Genomic DNA, 17745 nt, shown 5'->3' on the forward strand with positions numbered 1-17745 from the left:
AACATACAAGCTAAGGATGGGAGTCGAACGAAAGGCACCAGAACTGAGGCGCAACCCAGTATGGTGCAAAGCATCAAGACGGCGAAGAGTAGGAGAAGCAGACGAGTAAGCAGGGCAACCATAATCGAGCTTAGACAGGACGAGAGAGGAATGTAAAGCAAGGAGAGTGCGCCTATCTGCCCCCCAAGAAGTATGGGACAAGACCCGAAGGAGGGTAAGGGCCTTAAAGCACTCAACACGGAGGTAAGAGATATGGGGAGACCAAGACAAACGAGTGTCAAGGAATAACCCCAAAAGCTTCGCAGAATCTTTGTATTCAAGGGGATGACCATAAAGTGACAGAGGGACGAAGAACGACCCGTTTCCGCGTAAAAGTCATGGCACAAGTCTTAGAAGTAGAGAACTTGAAGCCATGATCGGTGGCCTAAGAGGACACGGCATCAATTGCAAGTTGAAGCCGGCGCTGAAGGAGAGGCGAATCATCACCCTGACAGCAAAGTGTAAGATCATCGACATAGAGAGCGGAGAAGACACCAGAAGGAAGAGAGGAAAGAAGACCATTGAGGGCAACCAGAAAAAGAGTAGTGCTCAGAACACTACCCTGGGGCACACCTTCGTATTGCCGAAAAGAGGCAGAGAGAGTGGTACCAAGGCGCACCCGAAAGGAACGACGAGAGAGGAAGCTGCGGAGAAAGAGAGGGAGATGACCACGAAGGCCAAAAGAATGAAGTTGAGGTAGAATAAGATATCGCCAAGTGGTGTCGTAAGCCTTTTCCAGGTCAAAAAGGACGGCAACAACGGAGGTCTTCGCAGCAAAAGCAGTACGAATATAGACCTCCAAGTTCACCAGGACATCTGTCGTGCTGCGGCACTTGCGGAAACCAAATTGAGAAGGGGAGAGGAGGTGATGGTGTTCCAGGAACCACATCAGACGAACGTTAACCATACGTTCAAAGAGTTTGCAGACACAACTTGTGAGAGCAATAGGGCGAAAGTCCTTAGGGGAAGTACCCAGAGACCCCGGTTTGCGAACAGGGAGGACAACGGCATCGAGCCAGTCCTCAGGGACTGACAACGACTCCCAGGTCCGATTATACAGACTCAGTAAATACTGAGACGTGCTCGGAGGGAGATGGCGAAGCATCTCATAATGAATACCATCGAAGCCCGCCGCCGTAGAACCGCAGAGGGCCAGGGCAGAACGAAGTTCAGAGAGAGAGAAGGGATCATTATAGGGAAGCTGAAGATGAGTGCAGAAATCTAAAGGACGAGACTCAAGGACAGGTTTACGAAGAAGGAAAGATTGGGGAAGATGAAGACCAGAGCTAACAGAAGAAAAGTGGGAACCCAGTTCGGAAGCGACCTGCAACGGGTCCGCCACAAGAGTATCATGGAGGTGAAGGACCGGTGAAACATCAGGAACGAACTTACCCGCTATCTTGCGGATACGCTTCCAGATCTGGGCCAGAGGGGTTTCGGACGTAATTGTTGAGACATAAGATGCCCAACATTCACGTTTAGCCGTACGGATGGCCCTACGGGCCACCGCACTCGCTTTCCGAAAGAAAGGAAAAGAATCGGTCGCCTGCCTACGGCGGTGCCTCTTCCAGGCTGCACGCTTACAGCGGACAGCCCGAGCACAGTCCGCATTCCACCAGGGAACGCACTTCCGTGGACCCCGAGAGGAAGAGCGAGGAACAGAGCGGAGGGCAGCGTTGAAGACAGTGTCATGAAAAAGGAGGAGAGCACGAGAGAGAGGCAGAAGGGAGAGGTCAGAGAGAGCAGCACTGAGAGTAAATAGGGTCCAGTCTGCCTTAGCAAACTGCCACCTAGGGAAAGAGAGGGAAGGGCGAAAAGAGAAAAAGGAAACAAGGATGGGGAAATGATCACTTCCATGGAGGTCATCAAGAACCTGCCACGTGAAATCTAAGTAAAGAGAAGAAGAGCAGAGAGAAAGATCAAGACAAGAAAGGGTGCGAGTCCGAGAGTCCAAATGAGTGGGCTCACCAGAATTCAGAAGAGACAGGGAAGAAGAGAGGAGAAACGGCTCAAGGAGGCGACCCTGGGTATTCGTCAGAACGTCACCCCAAAAAGAATGACGACAATTGAAGTCACCCAGCAGGAGCACAGGCTCCGGCAAGGAGTCTAGGAGGTGTTTCAAATCAGGAAGAGAGAGCGGGACACTCGGGGGGAGATAAATGGAACAAACTGTGTACCATTTCCCCACAAAGATACGAGCAGCAGAACAATGGAGAGGCGAAGGAAAAAGTAAAAGAACAAAGGGAACATCAGCACGACTCAAGAGAGCAGAAGAATTAGAAACCCCAGCAACGGCTGGGGGGGGGGGGAGAGAAAGGAATAGCCACGAAAACGACCAGGACGTGCACCAAGCATCGGCTCCTGGAGACAGACACAAAGGGGCGAAAACCGCAAAATCAGAAGTTGGAGTTCGAGGAAATTGGCGTAATAACCTCGAACGTTCCAATGAAGAATGGACAACGACGAGAAGAGAAAGGACAAAAACAGAGGAACAAGGAAGAAACAAAGGCGAAAGAGCAACAGAGCACGTTAAAGAATATCAGGGTCGGGATTAGGGTCAGCAAAGTCAGGGTTAGGGGGCATGGGTAAACTGAGCAAAGACGGAGGGAAGGAAGCGGGAGAACAGATCAGAGGTGGGCGGGCGGGGTCCGGAGGAGGAGGAGGAGGAGGAGGAGGAAGAGGAGGAGACAACGGAGAGGAGCAGTCAAGGACAGCAGCAGGAAGAGGGGGAGTAGAAAGAGGGGAGCGCACCCCAGCAAGAGCAGTAACCGAAAGGGAGCAGGGGCCAAAGAAACCTCCATAGCAGGAACAGGGGGTGCAATTACTGAAACGGGAGGGGAAGGAGCAACAGAGCCAGAAGTTGAAGCTGAGGAAGAAAGCGAAGCCTTTTTACCCGCCGGGGAGGAGGAAGGAGAGGAGCCAGGCTTACGCCTCTGACTTAAAGAGACAGGTGTCCCAGCAACTAATTACCGGGCAACGGATTCTAGTGTCTCAACAGGAGAAGCTGAACGAGAGCACACACGACGGCCGTTAGGAGAGCGATGGACATCCGCCTGCACCGACAGGCGGCGGGGAGAGCCGATAGATGGAGGAAGAGGATGGGAAGGAGGATCGGAGGAGGACGAGGAAGAAGACACAGGAGACGTGACAGACCGGGTAGAAAGAAGGGGAAACCCAGACAGAGGACCAGGAGGGGGACCCCTCGGGACAGAACACAAAGGGACAGAGGAGGGGGCAGTGGGCGTATCAGGGTCCAAGGCCCGGAAACGGTTGTGAGTCTGAGGAAGGGGGGAAGGACGAGGAGAGGAAGAGCGCAACACGCGAGCATAAGAGATGTTAGTATAAGGCGGGAGCCAGCGAACCAGGCGCCTTGCCTCAGGAAAAGATAAACGCTCCCGGTGCTTCAGGTTGAGGACGGCTGCCTCAAGCTTGTAATGGACACAGGCACGAGAGAAGGTAGGATGGGCCTCACCGCAGTTGAGGCAGCGAGCTTGGGGAGAAGTGCACTCCGACTTAGAGTGACCTTCACCCCCACACAAAGGACAGAGAAACAGTCCAAGAGCAGCGAAGGGCACCATGCCCAAACCTCCAGCACTTGTTACAAAGTCGAGGAGAAGGAATATACTCCTGGACAGAGCACCTAGCACAAGCAAGAATGACCGAGGATAGAAGGGTCCTACCATCAAAGGTGATCTTCACAACGCGAAGGGGTTGACGGCGACGACCACGAGGGGGACGAGTAAACGAATCAACCTGGAGGACAGAATGGCCTTGGGCATCAAGGATATGCCGAATATCATCGTGGCAATCCTGCAGATTCCGAACACCGGTTGCAACATGGGGTGGGAGGAGAATAGTGCCAACACTGGCATTCATCTGAACGTTCTTGGAGACCCGAACAGGGATCTCGCCAAGGCAAGATAAGGCAGCCAAGCGGGAAGCTGCATCCTGAGAAGGAGCAGCAACGACACGTGTACCGAGACGAGTGGGGTTGAAAGTAACAGACGCATCCACGGAATCTACAAGATGCCGATGGAGGGAGAAATCGTCAGGAGGCGCAGAATCAAGAGGGAGGAGATCAAAGTATTTGGCCCATGAAGCAGGACCAAACAAGGCCTGATATGCATCAGCACGGGAAGGAATCGAGCGAGTGCGGCTGGGGCGCGAACGGCGCTGAGAACCCCTAGAGAGAGAGGGGTCAAAAGGCGCAGTAGTCACAACGAGAGACTTAGCCGCACCAGGGGACGAAGTGGTAACCACCGGGGGCTGGAGGCTCGACCAAACCACAGAGGAGGCAGGGGAGCTGGGGGAAGAAGTCAAGACGGTCAAAGGAGGAGCAAGGTCGGGGCCCAACGCAGCGGGAGCTACAGAGCCTGGTCTTCCAATACAGGCCGACTCGGGGGCTTGGTCGCCCACCCCACGAGCCCGAGAGGGTACAACGGAAACATTCAATGACATAGAAACGAAGAGAAAAATTCAACCACGAATGTGCCCCCATACCCACCATGGAGCCACAATTAGAGGCAGGACACCCAACAGGAAGCTATCGCCGATCATGCTGGGGCCCCCTAGGGGTGCGTCGTGAGTATACGCCCCACAAACGCCACCTTAAGAACCGTCAGTCCGTCGAGATCGGGTTCAGCGACGAAAGGGGGATTGACAATAAAAGGTTCCCCTCGCTCGAGACGTTGGGTACTACAGTTCTATGGGTGCAAGAGTATGCCTCCTCAAGCACCCGGGCATCAAAATAGAAGAAGTCCAAAGAAATAATCCAAAACAAGCAAAAGGTCGGCAGGAAACGACAAGCAGATAGGAGAAGAGGGGGGAGAAAAACGAAACATAAGGAAAAGGAAAAGTGATCCGGCACAATTAGAGAAGACAGCAGCAGGAGTGCAAGGCCAGAAAAGGACAGAGGACTGCCCCACGGAGCATCAAACTCTGGCAGCCGTCCACCAAGCCCCCTCACGACGCCAACGGGCCGGATGGGGAGGGGGTCCCACTGAAAAAAACAGTCCACCGGACACCATAAAAATCATTGGTACTATTGCGAACGTGTCAAAGAACTCAACCATAGACTCAACAGAACAAGAAAGCTATACAAAAAGCAGCCAAGTGACCGCAACAGGATCTTACTTTGTGAGGTCAAGGAACATGTGCATCGTGAGACCAGACAAATAAAAGAACAAAAGTGGCTGGAATGGTGTTCACACCTGAATGAACACACCTCTCTCGGAGAGATGTGGCAGCAAATTCATCGAGCCAAAGGGAATAAAACACCTAAAGCTCCACACCCCAAGGATCCTCAACAGGAAGCCGAAGTACTGGCAACCAGGTTTGCAGAGAGAGCAGCCAGCAATCAACTTCCACCAGATGTATTAGCAGTACAGACCAGACTAGAGGAAGAAAGGTGACACAGAATCCTTACAGCATGTGAAGAAGTCTCTGACACTAAAGCCCCCTTCACACTGGATGAGCCCAATCGGGCTAAGAAAAACTCCAAGGATACATCCCCTGGAGCCGACAAAATAACCTATAAAATGATTAGAAACCTCGGCCCAGAGGGAGACGCTGCATACCTAAGGTTAATTAATTTAGCCTGGACTTCTCAAACTAGACCTTCTGCTTGGAATAGAGCAGACATAGTGCCGATCCCAAAACCCAAAGATCCAGCTAATCCCAGGCCCATCTCTCTCCAAAGCTGTGCAGCCAAGACGGCTGACAGAATGGCACTCAACAGACTGGAGTGGAAAATGCCTAAACTGCACCAAGATATGTATGCCTATAGAAGAGGGGTTGGCACAGTGGAATGTATTACAACTCTGTTAGCCCACTTGAATGACAGACCAGGAATGTTGATATTCCTGGACCTCGAAAAAGCCTTTGAACTGGCTAGCGCCCCAGCTATTCTCTGCTGCCTCATTGACATAGAGGTCAGAGGCAACCTGCTCTCCTGGACCAAAAACTGTCTCATAAACAGAGAAGCAAGAGTAAAACTTCATGGCACAGTCTCTGAGTACAAAAGACATGAAAATGGTACACCGCAAGGAGGTATTCTCAGCCCTCTTCTCTTCAACTGTTTAATGGAAAGAATAATGAGGTTGAAACTTCCACATCACTGCAGGCTGCTAAACTACGCGGACGACTTTGTCATCATCATAAAAGGAAGGGATGCGGCGCGCCTTGCACCCAAATGCTTAGACTGCATCAGTAAAGAGGCAAAACAGATTGGGATCAATCTCAACCCCTCAAAGTCAAAGGCCATGCTCATAAAAATAGCGAAGCCCAACATCCAACTCACAGTACAGGGTCAACCAATTGAATGGGTCGACACCTATCAGTATCTAGGAATCATCCTGGACACACACATGAATTTTAATGCTAAGGTCACTTAATTGAGAGAGCGAACTGCGGCCCGGACGGCAATCCTCAGGTCGCTAACCTCCCTTTCTGGAGGAGCCAATCTGCAAGTCCTTCGCACATACTATGTACAGGCAGTCAGATCAGTGATCGATTATGCCGCACCTGCACTCACAAATCTATCACACCAACAGTGGAAAAAGCTTGAAGTTGCCCAAAACAATGCTATGAGAGCCGCACTGGGAGCCCCCATGTGGACCAGGCTTGAAACTCTTAGACTGGAGACAGGTTTGCCCTCTCTACAAGAAAGAATATCACAAAGGACAGCTACAATTGTCAGTAAGATAATTATTTCTTCTGATCCAATCCCAGTACGGCAGGCCTTGGTGGTTGGACTAGGCCAAAACAATGGAAACTCTTGGGTTGCAAGAGCAGGAAAAGTACTAAACAGACTACATTTAAAAAACATGATTCTTGATAGAGAGGGTGATCATCCACACCCAAATTACACTCCTTCCGCGCCGTGGGAAGAGCCTACTTTCAAAATAGTAATAGAAAGTCTCCCAATGAAAAAGGCTGCCTATGATCCGACAATCCTAAGGCGCATAATAGAAGAGCAAATGTATAGCATAGCAGTAGCAGGAGCCACCCACATCTTCACAGACGGATCGGTGAACACAGAATATGAGAGTGCTGGCGCTGCTCTTTGCACGGTCAGTGTACAGGCATATTGGAGACTGCGAGGACTAGTATCATCAACCCAAACTGAGCTGTTTGCCATACAACAGGCATTCGCATATGTGATTGCACAAAACACTCAAAATGCAATCATACACACAGACTCAAAAGCTGCACTTCAAATACTAGGACAAAAACAGTGGAAAGATAATGTGGAAATAATTACCACCATTTTGTATCTTGGAGCAGTCGCTAAAGGCAAAGGAATCAACATAACTTTAAACTGGATCCCATCCCATATTGGAATCCCATTAAATGAAAAAGCTGATGAAATTGCTAAATTGGCAACTCGTCATCCAGTGGTACATAAAACAATTCAACCCAGCCTAGAGAACATAAAAAACATCATCACCAAAAAACTCTCACATCTCAACAAAGCTTACCTGCACCAGAGAATAGCTGAAGGTTCGCCATATGCAACATGGTATCTTCAGGCAACCAAATTAGAAGGGTTAAATATCCCAAAAGGAATCCACAGGGAAATAGCAGTTAGGTTATATAGACTACGTCTAGGTTACAGATGCAACTGGGAGATTGGTGAAACCCGACAGAGAGAGTGCATCTTCTGCCAAACTGTCACAGAAAAGCCATTACTTCACTATCTTCTGGAATGTGAAGCAACCAATGACCTTAGAAGAGCTTTAAGAGTTCCTGAATCATGCAGTGGCCACCCTGAAGCCATCAACACAGCCACTCTCCTGGTCAACAAAGGTGTTCAGCAGCTGGACACCCTCATAAAGACTGTGAAGCAGTATCCTCCCCCGCGATAACAGCTTGATGGTTAAATGCAAACTCAGAATACTGAGAAAAAATCATTGTACCACTTACGGGCTATTCATGCCCGTGCCACCTCTTGGGTGGCTTAATCTTCATCAATCAATCTTGGGAGCTATTGCGCCTGCGCCACCTGGGGAGGAGGAAGGGAAGAGAGACGCGATAATCGCCATTGTTGAGGTGTTCTGAGGTTTGCTTATTGACATCGGTCCTAATTCGGAGCATCAGACAACCTACAGGTTCCAGACTGATTCTGCAACTTCAGTTATTTACACACACAACGTTCGGCAGGGAATAAGTATCTTTACTAAATTGTACAGGCCTTTAGAATTTATTTAGGTTGTTTCTCTGTCGTTATGATATGCGACAACATCATATCCTACGTAAGTGTACCTTTGATCCCCAAATCCATTTCTAATTTACGATTAAATAAATAATTCTAGGGTTTGAATAATTATAGGGTTTAGAGTGGAATTTACATAATATTTGCATTTCAGCTGGAGTACAAACGTATGCGAGACGATAACTTCCACGGTGATCACGTGTTCCCAGAGTAGCCTGTTGCAACAAGTTTACGTCTACAAGTTTATGAGACGCACACTTCGATTTCTACTAACAGCTAAGCTGTCTCTCGTTTTAGTAGATAAAACATTGCATTCAACTAACCATTGAATATTATACGATTTTATACATACATGCATATTATTTCTTCTTATCATTTATGAAATTTATTATACATTACATGTATTATGTAAACTAACCTTATAGAATAATCCTGAAGGATGTGGAGGGATTTGGCTTGACAGTTTACAGTATATTACCGTTCATCTATTATACATTAATAGATTTATTATATTCAATAGAATTTAATTGCATTTAATCAAAGAGATCCGTAGGTCACTGGTTCACTAATTTATTTATCTTTTTAAAGAGTGGTCCTTCGAGCATATTAGAATTATATATCAATTTATTATCATTAATCTAGAGCCAGATTTCCCCACACTACTGTCCAGACCAAGTGGTTGGTCTCTACAAATAATACAAATAATGGCCAACAGAAAACCTAACCTAACCAATGACTAAATAAGCACAGTAAGCTAATATAACAATATTAATTTATATTTGAGAAAATTCCTGTTTTGAATAAACAGCATGTTAAAATTGTTAAATGCGTCTGGCGTCGAACGATGGAAGGAATGGAATTAGTAATTCGTCTGAGGCAGGTTGAGAGGTTGCCCAACCCAGCACAGGCAGAACCTGAGAGAACCAGACTAAGGGAAGGCAACAGAGGCCATATTGCGAGAGATCTTTGAGCGCCTCTCCAGGAAATATATGATGAAACTACACATCAGAAATAATACAATAGTAAATATGATCTTTTCCTAATGAAATTTGCACAACAGGAACCGGTACAACTGGAATGCAACTAGGACCGAACGATTCGCCAAAATAGAGAACACTGGTATCAAGGTAGAATCGACGACGATGACAGCAAAGGCTGGCGCTCTGTTGGACGTCGCTACATAGGCTACGCCATAAGACGGAACCACAACTAAAGCTCATGCAACGACAACTACACACGGTCAAGCCTGGCTCCAGGCCGGGCTCGGGGAGGAGGAGAACTCTCGAAACCCTCTTCAGGTATACAACGACGAAACCAGAAACTGGTGAGGCAGGGGAAGCTGGACTAAAGACCTCTAATACATAGTTGCCTTCTGCAAAGTTGAAACAAGGTTTCTTTCTAAAAGCTTGACTTTTGTAACAGGACCACTTACTCTGGACCTTTGTTGAAAGGCGGCCCTGAACTAAAGCAGAGAGTTAGGAAAAATCAATAATGCATGGGAACAAGCTATTTCCACCTCAACGCTCCCTAAAAAATCAGACGCAAAGACAAAGGGTGATGAATCTGCCTTTCTAGCACTTACTCCTCAGTTTAGAACCAAACACTAGCAAGCATAAACCTACCTTGGCAAAATGAAAAGTTTTAATGCAAACAAACAAAACCCTTGCAAACACAAGATGGAACTAAGCAGAAGTGGCAATGGCACACCTGAAATTGAAATCTACGAATAATATAGTAACTAAGCAAGCAAACAATGTTTTATCCTTCGCAGTATAAAGAAGTAAACTAATGTTAGGACAAAGATTTGTGTGTGATTAGGTAATACCTAGGCTTCTAATAATGAGACTAGAGGGGTCACAAGAGATTAGATGCCGTTTCTCTTTTCTTCTACTTTAAGGGTGGTACATGAAATTTATACTTGTGAGCATGGCTTTTGTTTACAATAAACATGTGGACTAGAAGTGTGTTTCTTCTGCTTCAAACGTAAGTGGTGACGAGGGAAAAGCTGGGACGCATGGTTCCAGACGATTGGAGGAGCACCAAGCACAATAGTACATCATGTGGACCGGCAGGAAAACCTATAGATAACAAAACTGTGTTCACGTTGGGTGTAGCCAAGCTGCTTCGTTACAAGTCAAAATGGAATCTTTTGATGGAGCCAAGATCTCGCCTGAGCTGTCGCCGTGCATGCTGCAGACAAATTTTGAGCATCATAGGTTTCGAGAGGATGTAAACAAGAAATTGGTACTCTTATAGTCGCTGACTACAGCAGTAGTGTCTCCTGGGAAATGTGCGCCTGCTACAATTTCCACACACGAACTATAAAGACCTGATTTACTGTGCTTAAACGCCGTTATATGGTGAAACCTTCATATCATAGGAGTTTGACAGTTTTCAAGAAGAGAACTAAAGAACACCAGGAAACCTTGTGTGCGTTGGCTAACAACTGCAACTTTCGAGCATTTTGATTACTGGGTGACGGACCAGTTATTCATAACTTTTATTTTTTCCCCTAACCTCGTTGCGGAAAGTTTGCACTTGCTATCTATGTCATCACAGACAACGTCAAAATATTTTTAACCTCAAAAGAGCCTTCATGAGTTAGAAATCTAGTACCCAAGAAATTATACAGGGGCAGGTGGCTTGTAAACATTGCTGGGATAAGCACTCTATTTTAAACGGCAGATTCAAAAGGATTCTGTGCAACTATTTTAACGAGAAAGGTCACACGAAGAAAGTATGCGAGACTACTATAAAACAAATAGTAATGTTATGGAGAGGATAGGGCCTGGGAATGCAGAAAAAAAACGAAATTTTTAAGTGGTCAAGGCAGATGAGGAAGGTAAGAAGACTGAGGAAGCTGGGGGTGAGGATCACAGACTGAAAATACTTTATCTTTCACCGAATACAATGAAGTCAAAAGCGGTGAATTAATAGGAAGGTAGTTCGCTTGGAAGTAGACGCTGGTGTTGCAATGTTAATGATGTCAGGATTTGGCAGATTCCTTGCATTTAAGCGTAAAAACTTGTTTGAAGTCAGTCAGTGCCTATGGTAATGTATGGATTAGGGTCACTTTTCTTTTTTACTTGCAACAACCTGTGATTGTATCCAACAGCACCAACATCGATGGTAGTTAATTTGCAAATCACAACAACAGGCGAGAGTTTGCTCGAAGTCGACTGTAAGTTGAGAGCGAGTTATGTATTATGACACGAAATGCGCGGCTGCAAAGTTCCACTGGTGGACTCTCCAGAAATAAGGTTCTGAACAACCATCGTCTCCAACGAGCCCACAGGTACCTGCTGTCACTGGGTCGTTAGTCCCTCAACTACTCAAGCAATATAGAGGATAAACCATAGCGTTCTCAAACCAAATTTGTATCAAGTGTTCAAAGTTATGGGATCTTGATGCCCTGAACCAACAATTAATAACAAGTAGCAATACTTAATTAAGCCGAACAAAATATCGAGGCATTACTCTAAAAGCGAATGACAGACAGGTGTACAGCTAAATAAATTCATTCAATAAACTTGGTAATATACTATATGATATGATACGTTAATCTAAAGTGCCCCATTGCAACAGCTAAACAATGCTATGGGCAGCAGGATGTAGTCCCACTACTACAGTGGGCGGCTCCTGGAGTGCGATGTTCCATCCTTTTAAGGCCTCGTGCTCCTGCTGCTGTTTTAACCAATTTTGCCAGATGCCTTTTTCTCGTGTGTTTTTTTCCCCATCATCATCTTTCTAATTGTCATTTCCCGCCGACCTTTTGCCAGTCTTGATTATTCTTTCGGACTACTACTGTTTTGACGCCCGGCTGTTTGGGGAGGCGCGCACACTCACCCATAGAACTGTGGTACCCAACGTCGTGGGCGAGGGTACGCTTTCATTGTCAATCCTCCTTTCGACATTGAACCCGATCTCGACGAACTGACGGTTCTTAAGGCGGCGTTTGTGGGAAGTATACTCAGGACTCACCCCTAGGGAGGGGCCCCCGGCAAGACCGGCAACATGTCTCTTGTTGGGTGGCCTATCCTCTAATTGTGGTTCCATGGTGGGTACGGGGCACATTCGTGAAAGAAAGTATTACTTCTCGTTTTCATGACGCTGAACACTGTTCCTCTTATGACTTCTTAGGCTCGTGGGGTGGGCTACCAAGCCCCACAAGTCGGGCTGTGTTGGAAGACCGGGCTCTGTAGCCCCAGCTACATTGGGTCCAGACCTAGCTCCTCCTTTGACCCTCCTGACTACTACCCTCGGCTCCCCCTTCCTCTGTGGTTGGGCCAAGCCCCAAGCCCACAGCGGTGACCACCTCGTCCCCTGTCACAGCTCAATCTCTCATTGTGACTACTGCCCCTTTTAACTCCCTTCCTACCCCCCCCCCCCTCCCTCTCCTTCGCAATCTATCTCCCCCCCCCTCCCTCCGTCTCCCCCTCCCTCCTCTCCTCCTCCTCCTCCTCTTGTTTCCCCTCCTCTCCTCCTCTTCCCCCCCTCTCCTCCTCTTCCCCCCTCTCCTCTTCTTCCCCCCATCTCCTCCTCTTCCTCCTCTTCCCCCTCTCCTCCACCTCTTCCACCCTACTACTACTACTACTACTACTATTCCCCCTCTACTACTACTACTACTACCCCTCCCCCCCTCTCCTCCTCCTTTCCTACCCGCTCCTCTTCCCCCCTCTCTTTTCCCCCTCTCCTCCTCCTCTTCTTTCCCCCCTCTCCTCCTCCTCCCCTTCTCCTCCTCCCCCTCTTCTCCTCCTCCCCCCTCTCCTCCTCCTTCCCCCCTCTCCTCCTTATCCCCCTTCTCCTCCTCCCCCCTCTCCTCCTCCTCCCCCTTCTCCTCCTCTTTCCCCCCCCCCCCTCTTCTTCTCCTCCAGTACTTAGTTTTCTCTTAAACTGGTTGAGAGGGGTACAGCCTTTGACATGCTTGGGAAGATCATTACACACTCTTGGTAGATCATTACACATTCTGGTAGATTTGGAGAACATTTCTAGTTAAGTCGCACCCTTGGAATATCAAATTGATATTTGTTTCTAGTGTGATGCCCATGGGTTCTTTTACAACATTAGGAAGCGTTTAAGGCCAGGATTGGCATTACAGTTCAGAGTTAATATATATATATATATCCTGGTATGCACCCAACCTCCGAGGAGCTGGACGTGGTCTTCGAACGCTGATTGTTTAATTGTTATATATTTGTGTGTGTGTGTGTGTATGTGTTCTCTGTAAACTGTAGCATTGCAATAAAATAAAACAAAACATACAAAAAAATAATAGGGGTGGTAGGAGAGGAAAAGAATAAAGTATTCAGTGAGAATCCACAAGATCTTCTCTGAATGCTCTATGTTTTCTTCTTCGAGGATGTAGGTCCCTGCAATTGCACCAGAGGTGGTACCCCATATATATATATATATTTGTTGTACCTAGTAGCCAGAACGCAGTTCTTTGCCTATTATGCAAGACCCGATTTGAATAATAAGCCAAGTTTTCCTGAATTTCAATTTTTTTCTAATTTTTTCAGTATGAAATGATAAAGCTATTCATTTCATTAGGTATGAGCTATTTTTTATAAATTTGAGTTAAAACTAACGTAGATGTATGTATATGTATGTATGGGTTCTGTTCTGGGCGGGAGAGGGGAAGGGCCACGCTATGCGAGCTCCGCGGAAAACAATATATATCTAGGGATATTTCAGTGATACAGGAACTAAACACAGTCAGATAACTTTTAAAGTGTGTCTCATCATATTAACCAATATATCATAGTGATTACCATCCGACCGTTTGTGTTCAAGGAAAAATAAGTGAAATTCGTGTGTAGTCAACGCCTGCCCTCGTGGTGCCAGGAGGCCTTAGGCAATAGTTGCCAAGTCGTCAATAAATCACATCTCTCGCTATTGAAACATCAAGTAATCAGTGCCCATAGTGCTAAGCTCTCTATGCAAAACCTGTGTCTATTATAACAAAAATTAAGATAACATATTTTAATATCAAGTGAACAAATTATACACAAAATAAGTCCATCGTGTGTATGTAAACAAGGGCCATTTGGAGGTAGGCCCACCCCAGTACCCTCTGTGTGTGTATTCTTTCAAATAGTGTAACGTACTCAGGTAACTAGTGCCCAGACACAGAAATTAGACGCCTACGCTGTAAGATAACTAGTGGGAAAATGCAAGTAATGTAATCTAACAAGTGAACAAAACAAATTAAGAGTGCGACACATGGTAGCAACACTGGCCGTCCATACTGCCCCTCCAGGCCTGTCTCAAGTTGGTAAACACCCACGGTCAACACCCACGTCCAGCACCCGTGGCCAGCACCCACGGTCAACACCCCACCCCACCAGTCAACACCCCACCTTGTAAGACCTGGTAAGACCATCACCACTGAACAGAAGTGTTCAAAAAATGGCTTTGATAAAAACGTGCATAGAATGCAACATGAAGGTAGATTACCAACAGAGCATTCAATGCCAACTCTGTTCAGCAGCCATACACAAAAAATGTGCCAACATGACTAAGAATTCAAGGAAAAATGGTCCCAGTGACCACTCTGTGTACTGGCTCTGCAAAAAGGATGATGTAACTTTTATGAAGATGATGGAAATCCTGGATAAAACTCCCGCCGAAAACAGAGAATTACTAATTAATGCCTGCATAGCAATTTCTAATGTCTTCAAACAAACTGTATATGACACCAAGGTACAACCAGATGTGGCACAAAGCTCGGTGGCAGCGGCGCCTGAGCAGGGCGCAGAGTCGCGGATGCCTGAGCAGGGCGCGGAGTCGGGGATGCCTGAGCAGGGTGCGGAGTAGGGGACGCCTGAGCAGGGCGCGGAGTCGAGGACACCTGAGCAGGGCGCGGAGTCGGGGACGCCTGAGCAGGGCGCAGAGTCGGGGACGCCTGAGCATGGCGCGGAGTCGGGGACCCCTGAGCGGAGCGCGTAGTCGGGGATGTGGGAAAAACCTGCTGGGATTGATATAAGAGGAGACTACCAGGGACTTGTACTGAACTAAATTAAAAAATTACTGTCTGCAAATTAATTCAACTAAAATTTCTAGCTAGGGTTGTAAATCCTAGCTCCTCTTTTCCTAATGACAGATTGTGGGCTGTAAGGGACAGGTGGGGTGAATGACTTAGTTGATAGAAGTTCCAGTCCACTTGTAGACAGGGATCTCACATCAGCTTGTATTTTATACAAGGATAAGATTTATTAAATTCAGTTATATGACTGAACACTGGCTCTGTTTAAATCAGGGATTTAAACATACATAGTCTAACCTAGCACCATAACTATTAATAGCCAATATGTACTTATACTATAAACAACAAATTAAATTGTAAAAGTATAATAAATGACTTTAAATGTAGTCTAAATACTGTTAACTAAGTACTAGAAATCATTCAATTAAATGAACTTATATGATAACTTAAAAAATAACAAAGCAAACAATTGATAACTTAATTTATATATTTAAGTATATATGCAATGTATTTATATTCAATTTGTGATTAGGTACAGTCAGCTTGACTGAATCTCTTCCAAAACAATGGACACTTATGAGGTTATTTACTTATTGCGGCTGAATTCTTTTCTGACACAATGACACTCATGAAGTCCAGTGCTGGATAAGATTCACAGCTACACTACAATTTTAATAAACTTACTGAAAAATGAGGCGTTGCCTCGCTTTATTACCGACAGACAGATTTATAGAATATTAAAGTTATACAAGCATACAATTGGCCAATTAATACGCTACTGTAATAACCTTCAATATACTTATCTGAAGCCGGGTGCCTGTCTGACAGGTTTGCCAGACTGATTAACTCTCTTGTCGCGAGTTTAGGCACATTATTTTCTTTCACAGCGTTGCTGTATGATGTACTAGTAGCTTTGCTACTTTATTTTACTTTAACTGCGTTGCAGAAGAATGATAGTTGATGGTGAAGGTGGAGCCAAGTCACTGTGTTCTCCGCTCTACACTTATAGATATAAATGTTCTAGGGATTTTCCTTGTAAATATTGTCCAGGTACTCCCCCAGTTCTAGAGAGTATTCACTGGTGATAAAGATAACTAGATAAGGTGTCCTAAGCCAAATGTTCTCTAAGGATCCGTCACTTGTTCACTGAGTTGTAAACAAACGTGAAGTGCCCCGGGGTCTGTTGGTGGGCGCTTCTCTCCCAGCCATCGCCCCTCCATGCTCCCTGAGCATGGTAGCCTTCAATGAATATTGATTGATTATTTTTACAGTCTAGACTTATGATTGAGATAAGATGTGATTACAATATAATTAGATATAGGATATAAAGATTATTAGTAGTACTTGATAGTATCACTGATTCTTATTAAGGATTCGATTTTATCCCTACCGGATATTGAATCAATGTTCCAATAGTTTTTTAATTAACAAATCCTTCTAGAAGCTTCTGGATCCTTGAGAGATCATGCACAAAGTCACGTTGGCATCAATAGGGCCCTGTAGCGTACATGATCATAGTGACATTGTCATCTAGGATCAAGCTATATAATGAATCTATAATGATTCTAATATGATTTTGATACGATTTAGATATGATTTTGATATGATATAGAAATGATATAGAAATTATACATTTCTTAGATGATTATTAGATATGGTGGGTAAAAATTTCCCACATCTTCCAGAGGGAGAGAACTGGCACAGAGTCCAATACTAAGGACAATAGTAACCATATGTATTTATTTACTCTCCATTGGATTGATAATACAAGTGCAAATTTTGCTTGCACTTTTGTGCTGCTGTCCGTTGTGGACGATTGTGTCTGTGGGTCTTGTGGAGTTAGAGTGTCTTGAGGTCTCTCAGGATCTAACTGCAGCTGGCTCACTGATTCCATGTAGATGAGTTTGTCCAATGTCTTCAGGGAAGTTGTTCCTTTAGACAGGATTTTGACTATTCTCAAAATCCCCTGACTATCTGGATGGACTGAGACAACTTTACCTAATGGCCAGTCAGCCCTAGGGCCATCACTGTCTACCAAGACAATATCGCCAGGTTGGAGATTAAATATATTATGTGGGACATTGGCCCCATAGTGATGTTCTCGTAGAGATGTAAGATATTCTTTTGTCCAAACATCATTCCATTTTTGGATTATGCTGGACAGATGCTTATACCCCTGAACCAACTCGCTCTGACCCACATATGAGGGATCTCTGATCTCCTCATCCACTAGAGATGGTACTGGAGTCAGAAGTCTTCCATACATTAGGTGGGCAGGACTTAATGGCTAATGTTGAGTAGGATCCTCAGACAAGTAAGTCAACGGCCGGTTATTCACCCTTGATTCTATTTCCGTGATTACTGTCTGGAGTTCTTGAAGATTGATTTTCTGACGGTGTAGAGATTTTCTCAAGGATCTTTTTACAGTTCCTATTAACCGTTCATAAAATCCTCCGTGCCATGGGGCTCTCGGAGGGATAAATTTCCATCTGCAATGACGCTGTTCCAG

Source organism: Procambarus clarkii, chromosome 60 (genome assembly GCF_040958095.1).
Source record: "Procambarus clarkii isolate CNS0578487 chromosome 60, FALCON_Pclarkii_2.0, whole genome shotgun sequence".
Taxonomy (NCBI): domain Eukaryota; kingdom Metazoa; phylum Arthropoda; class Malacostraca; order Decapoda; family Cambaridae; genus Procambarus; species Procambarus clarkii.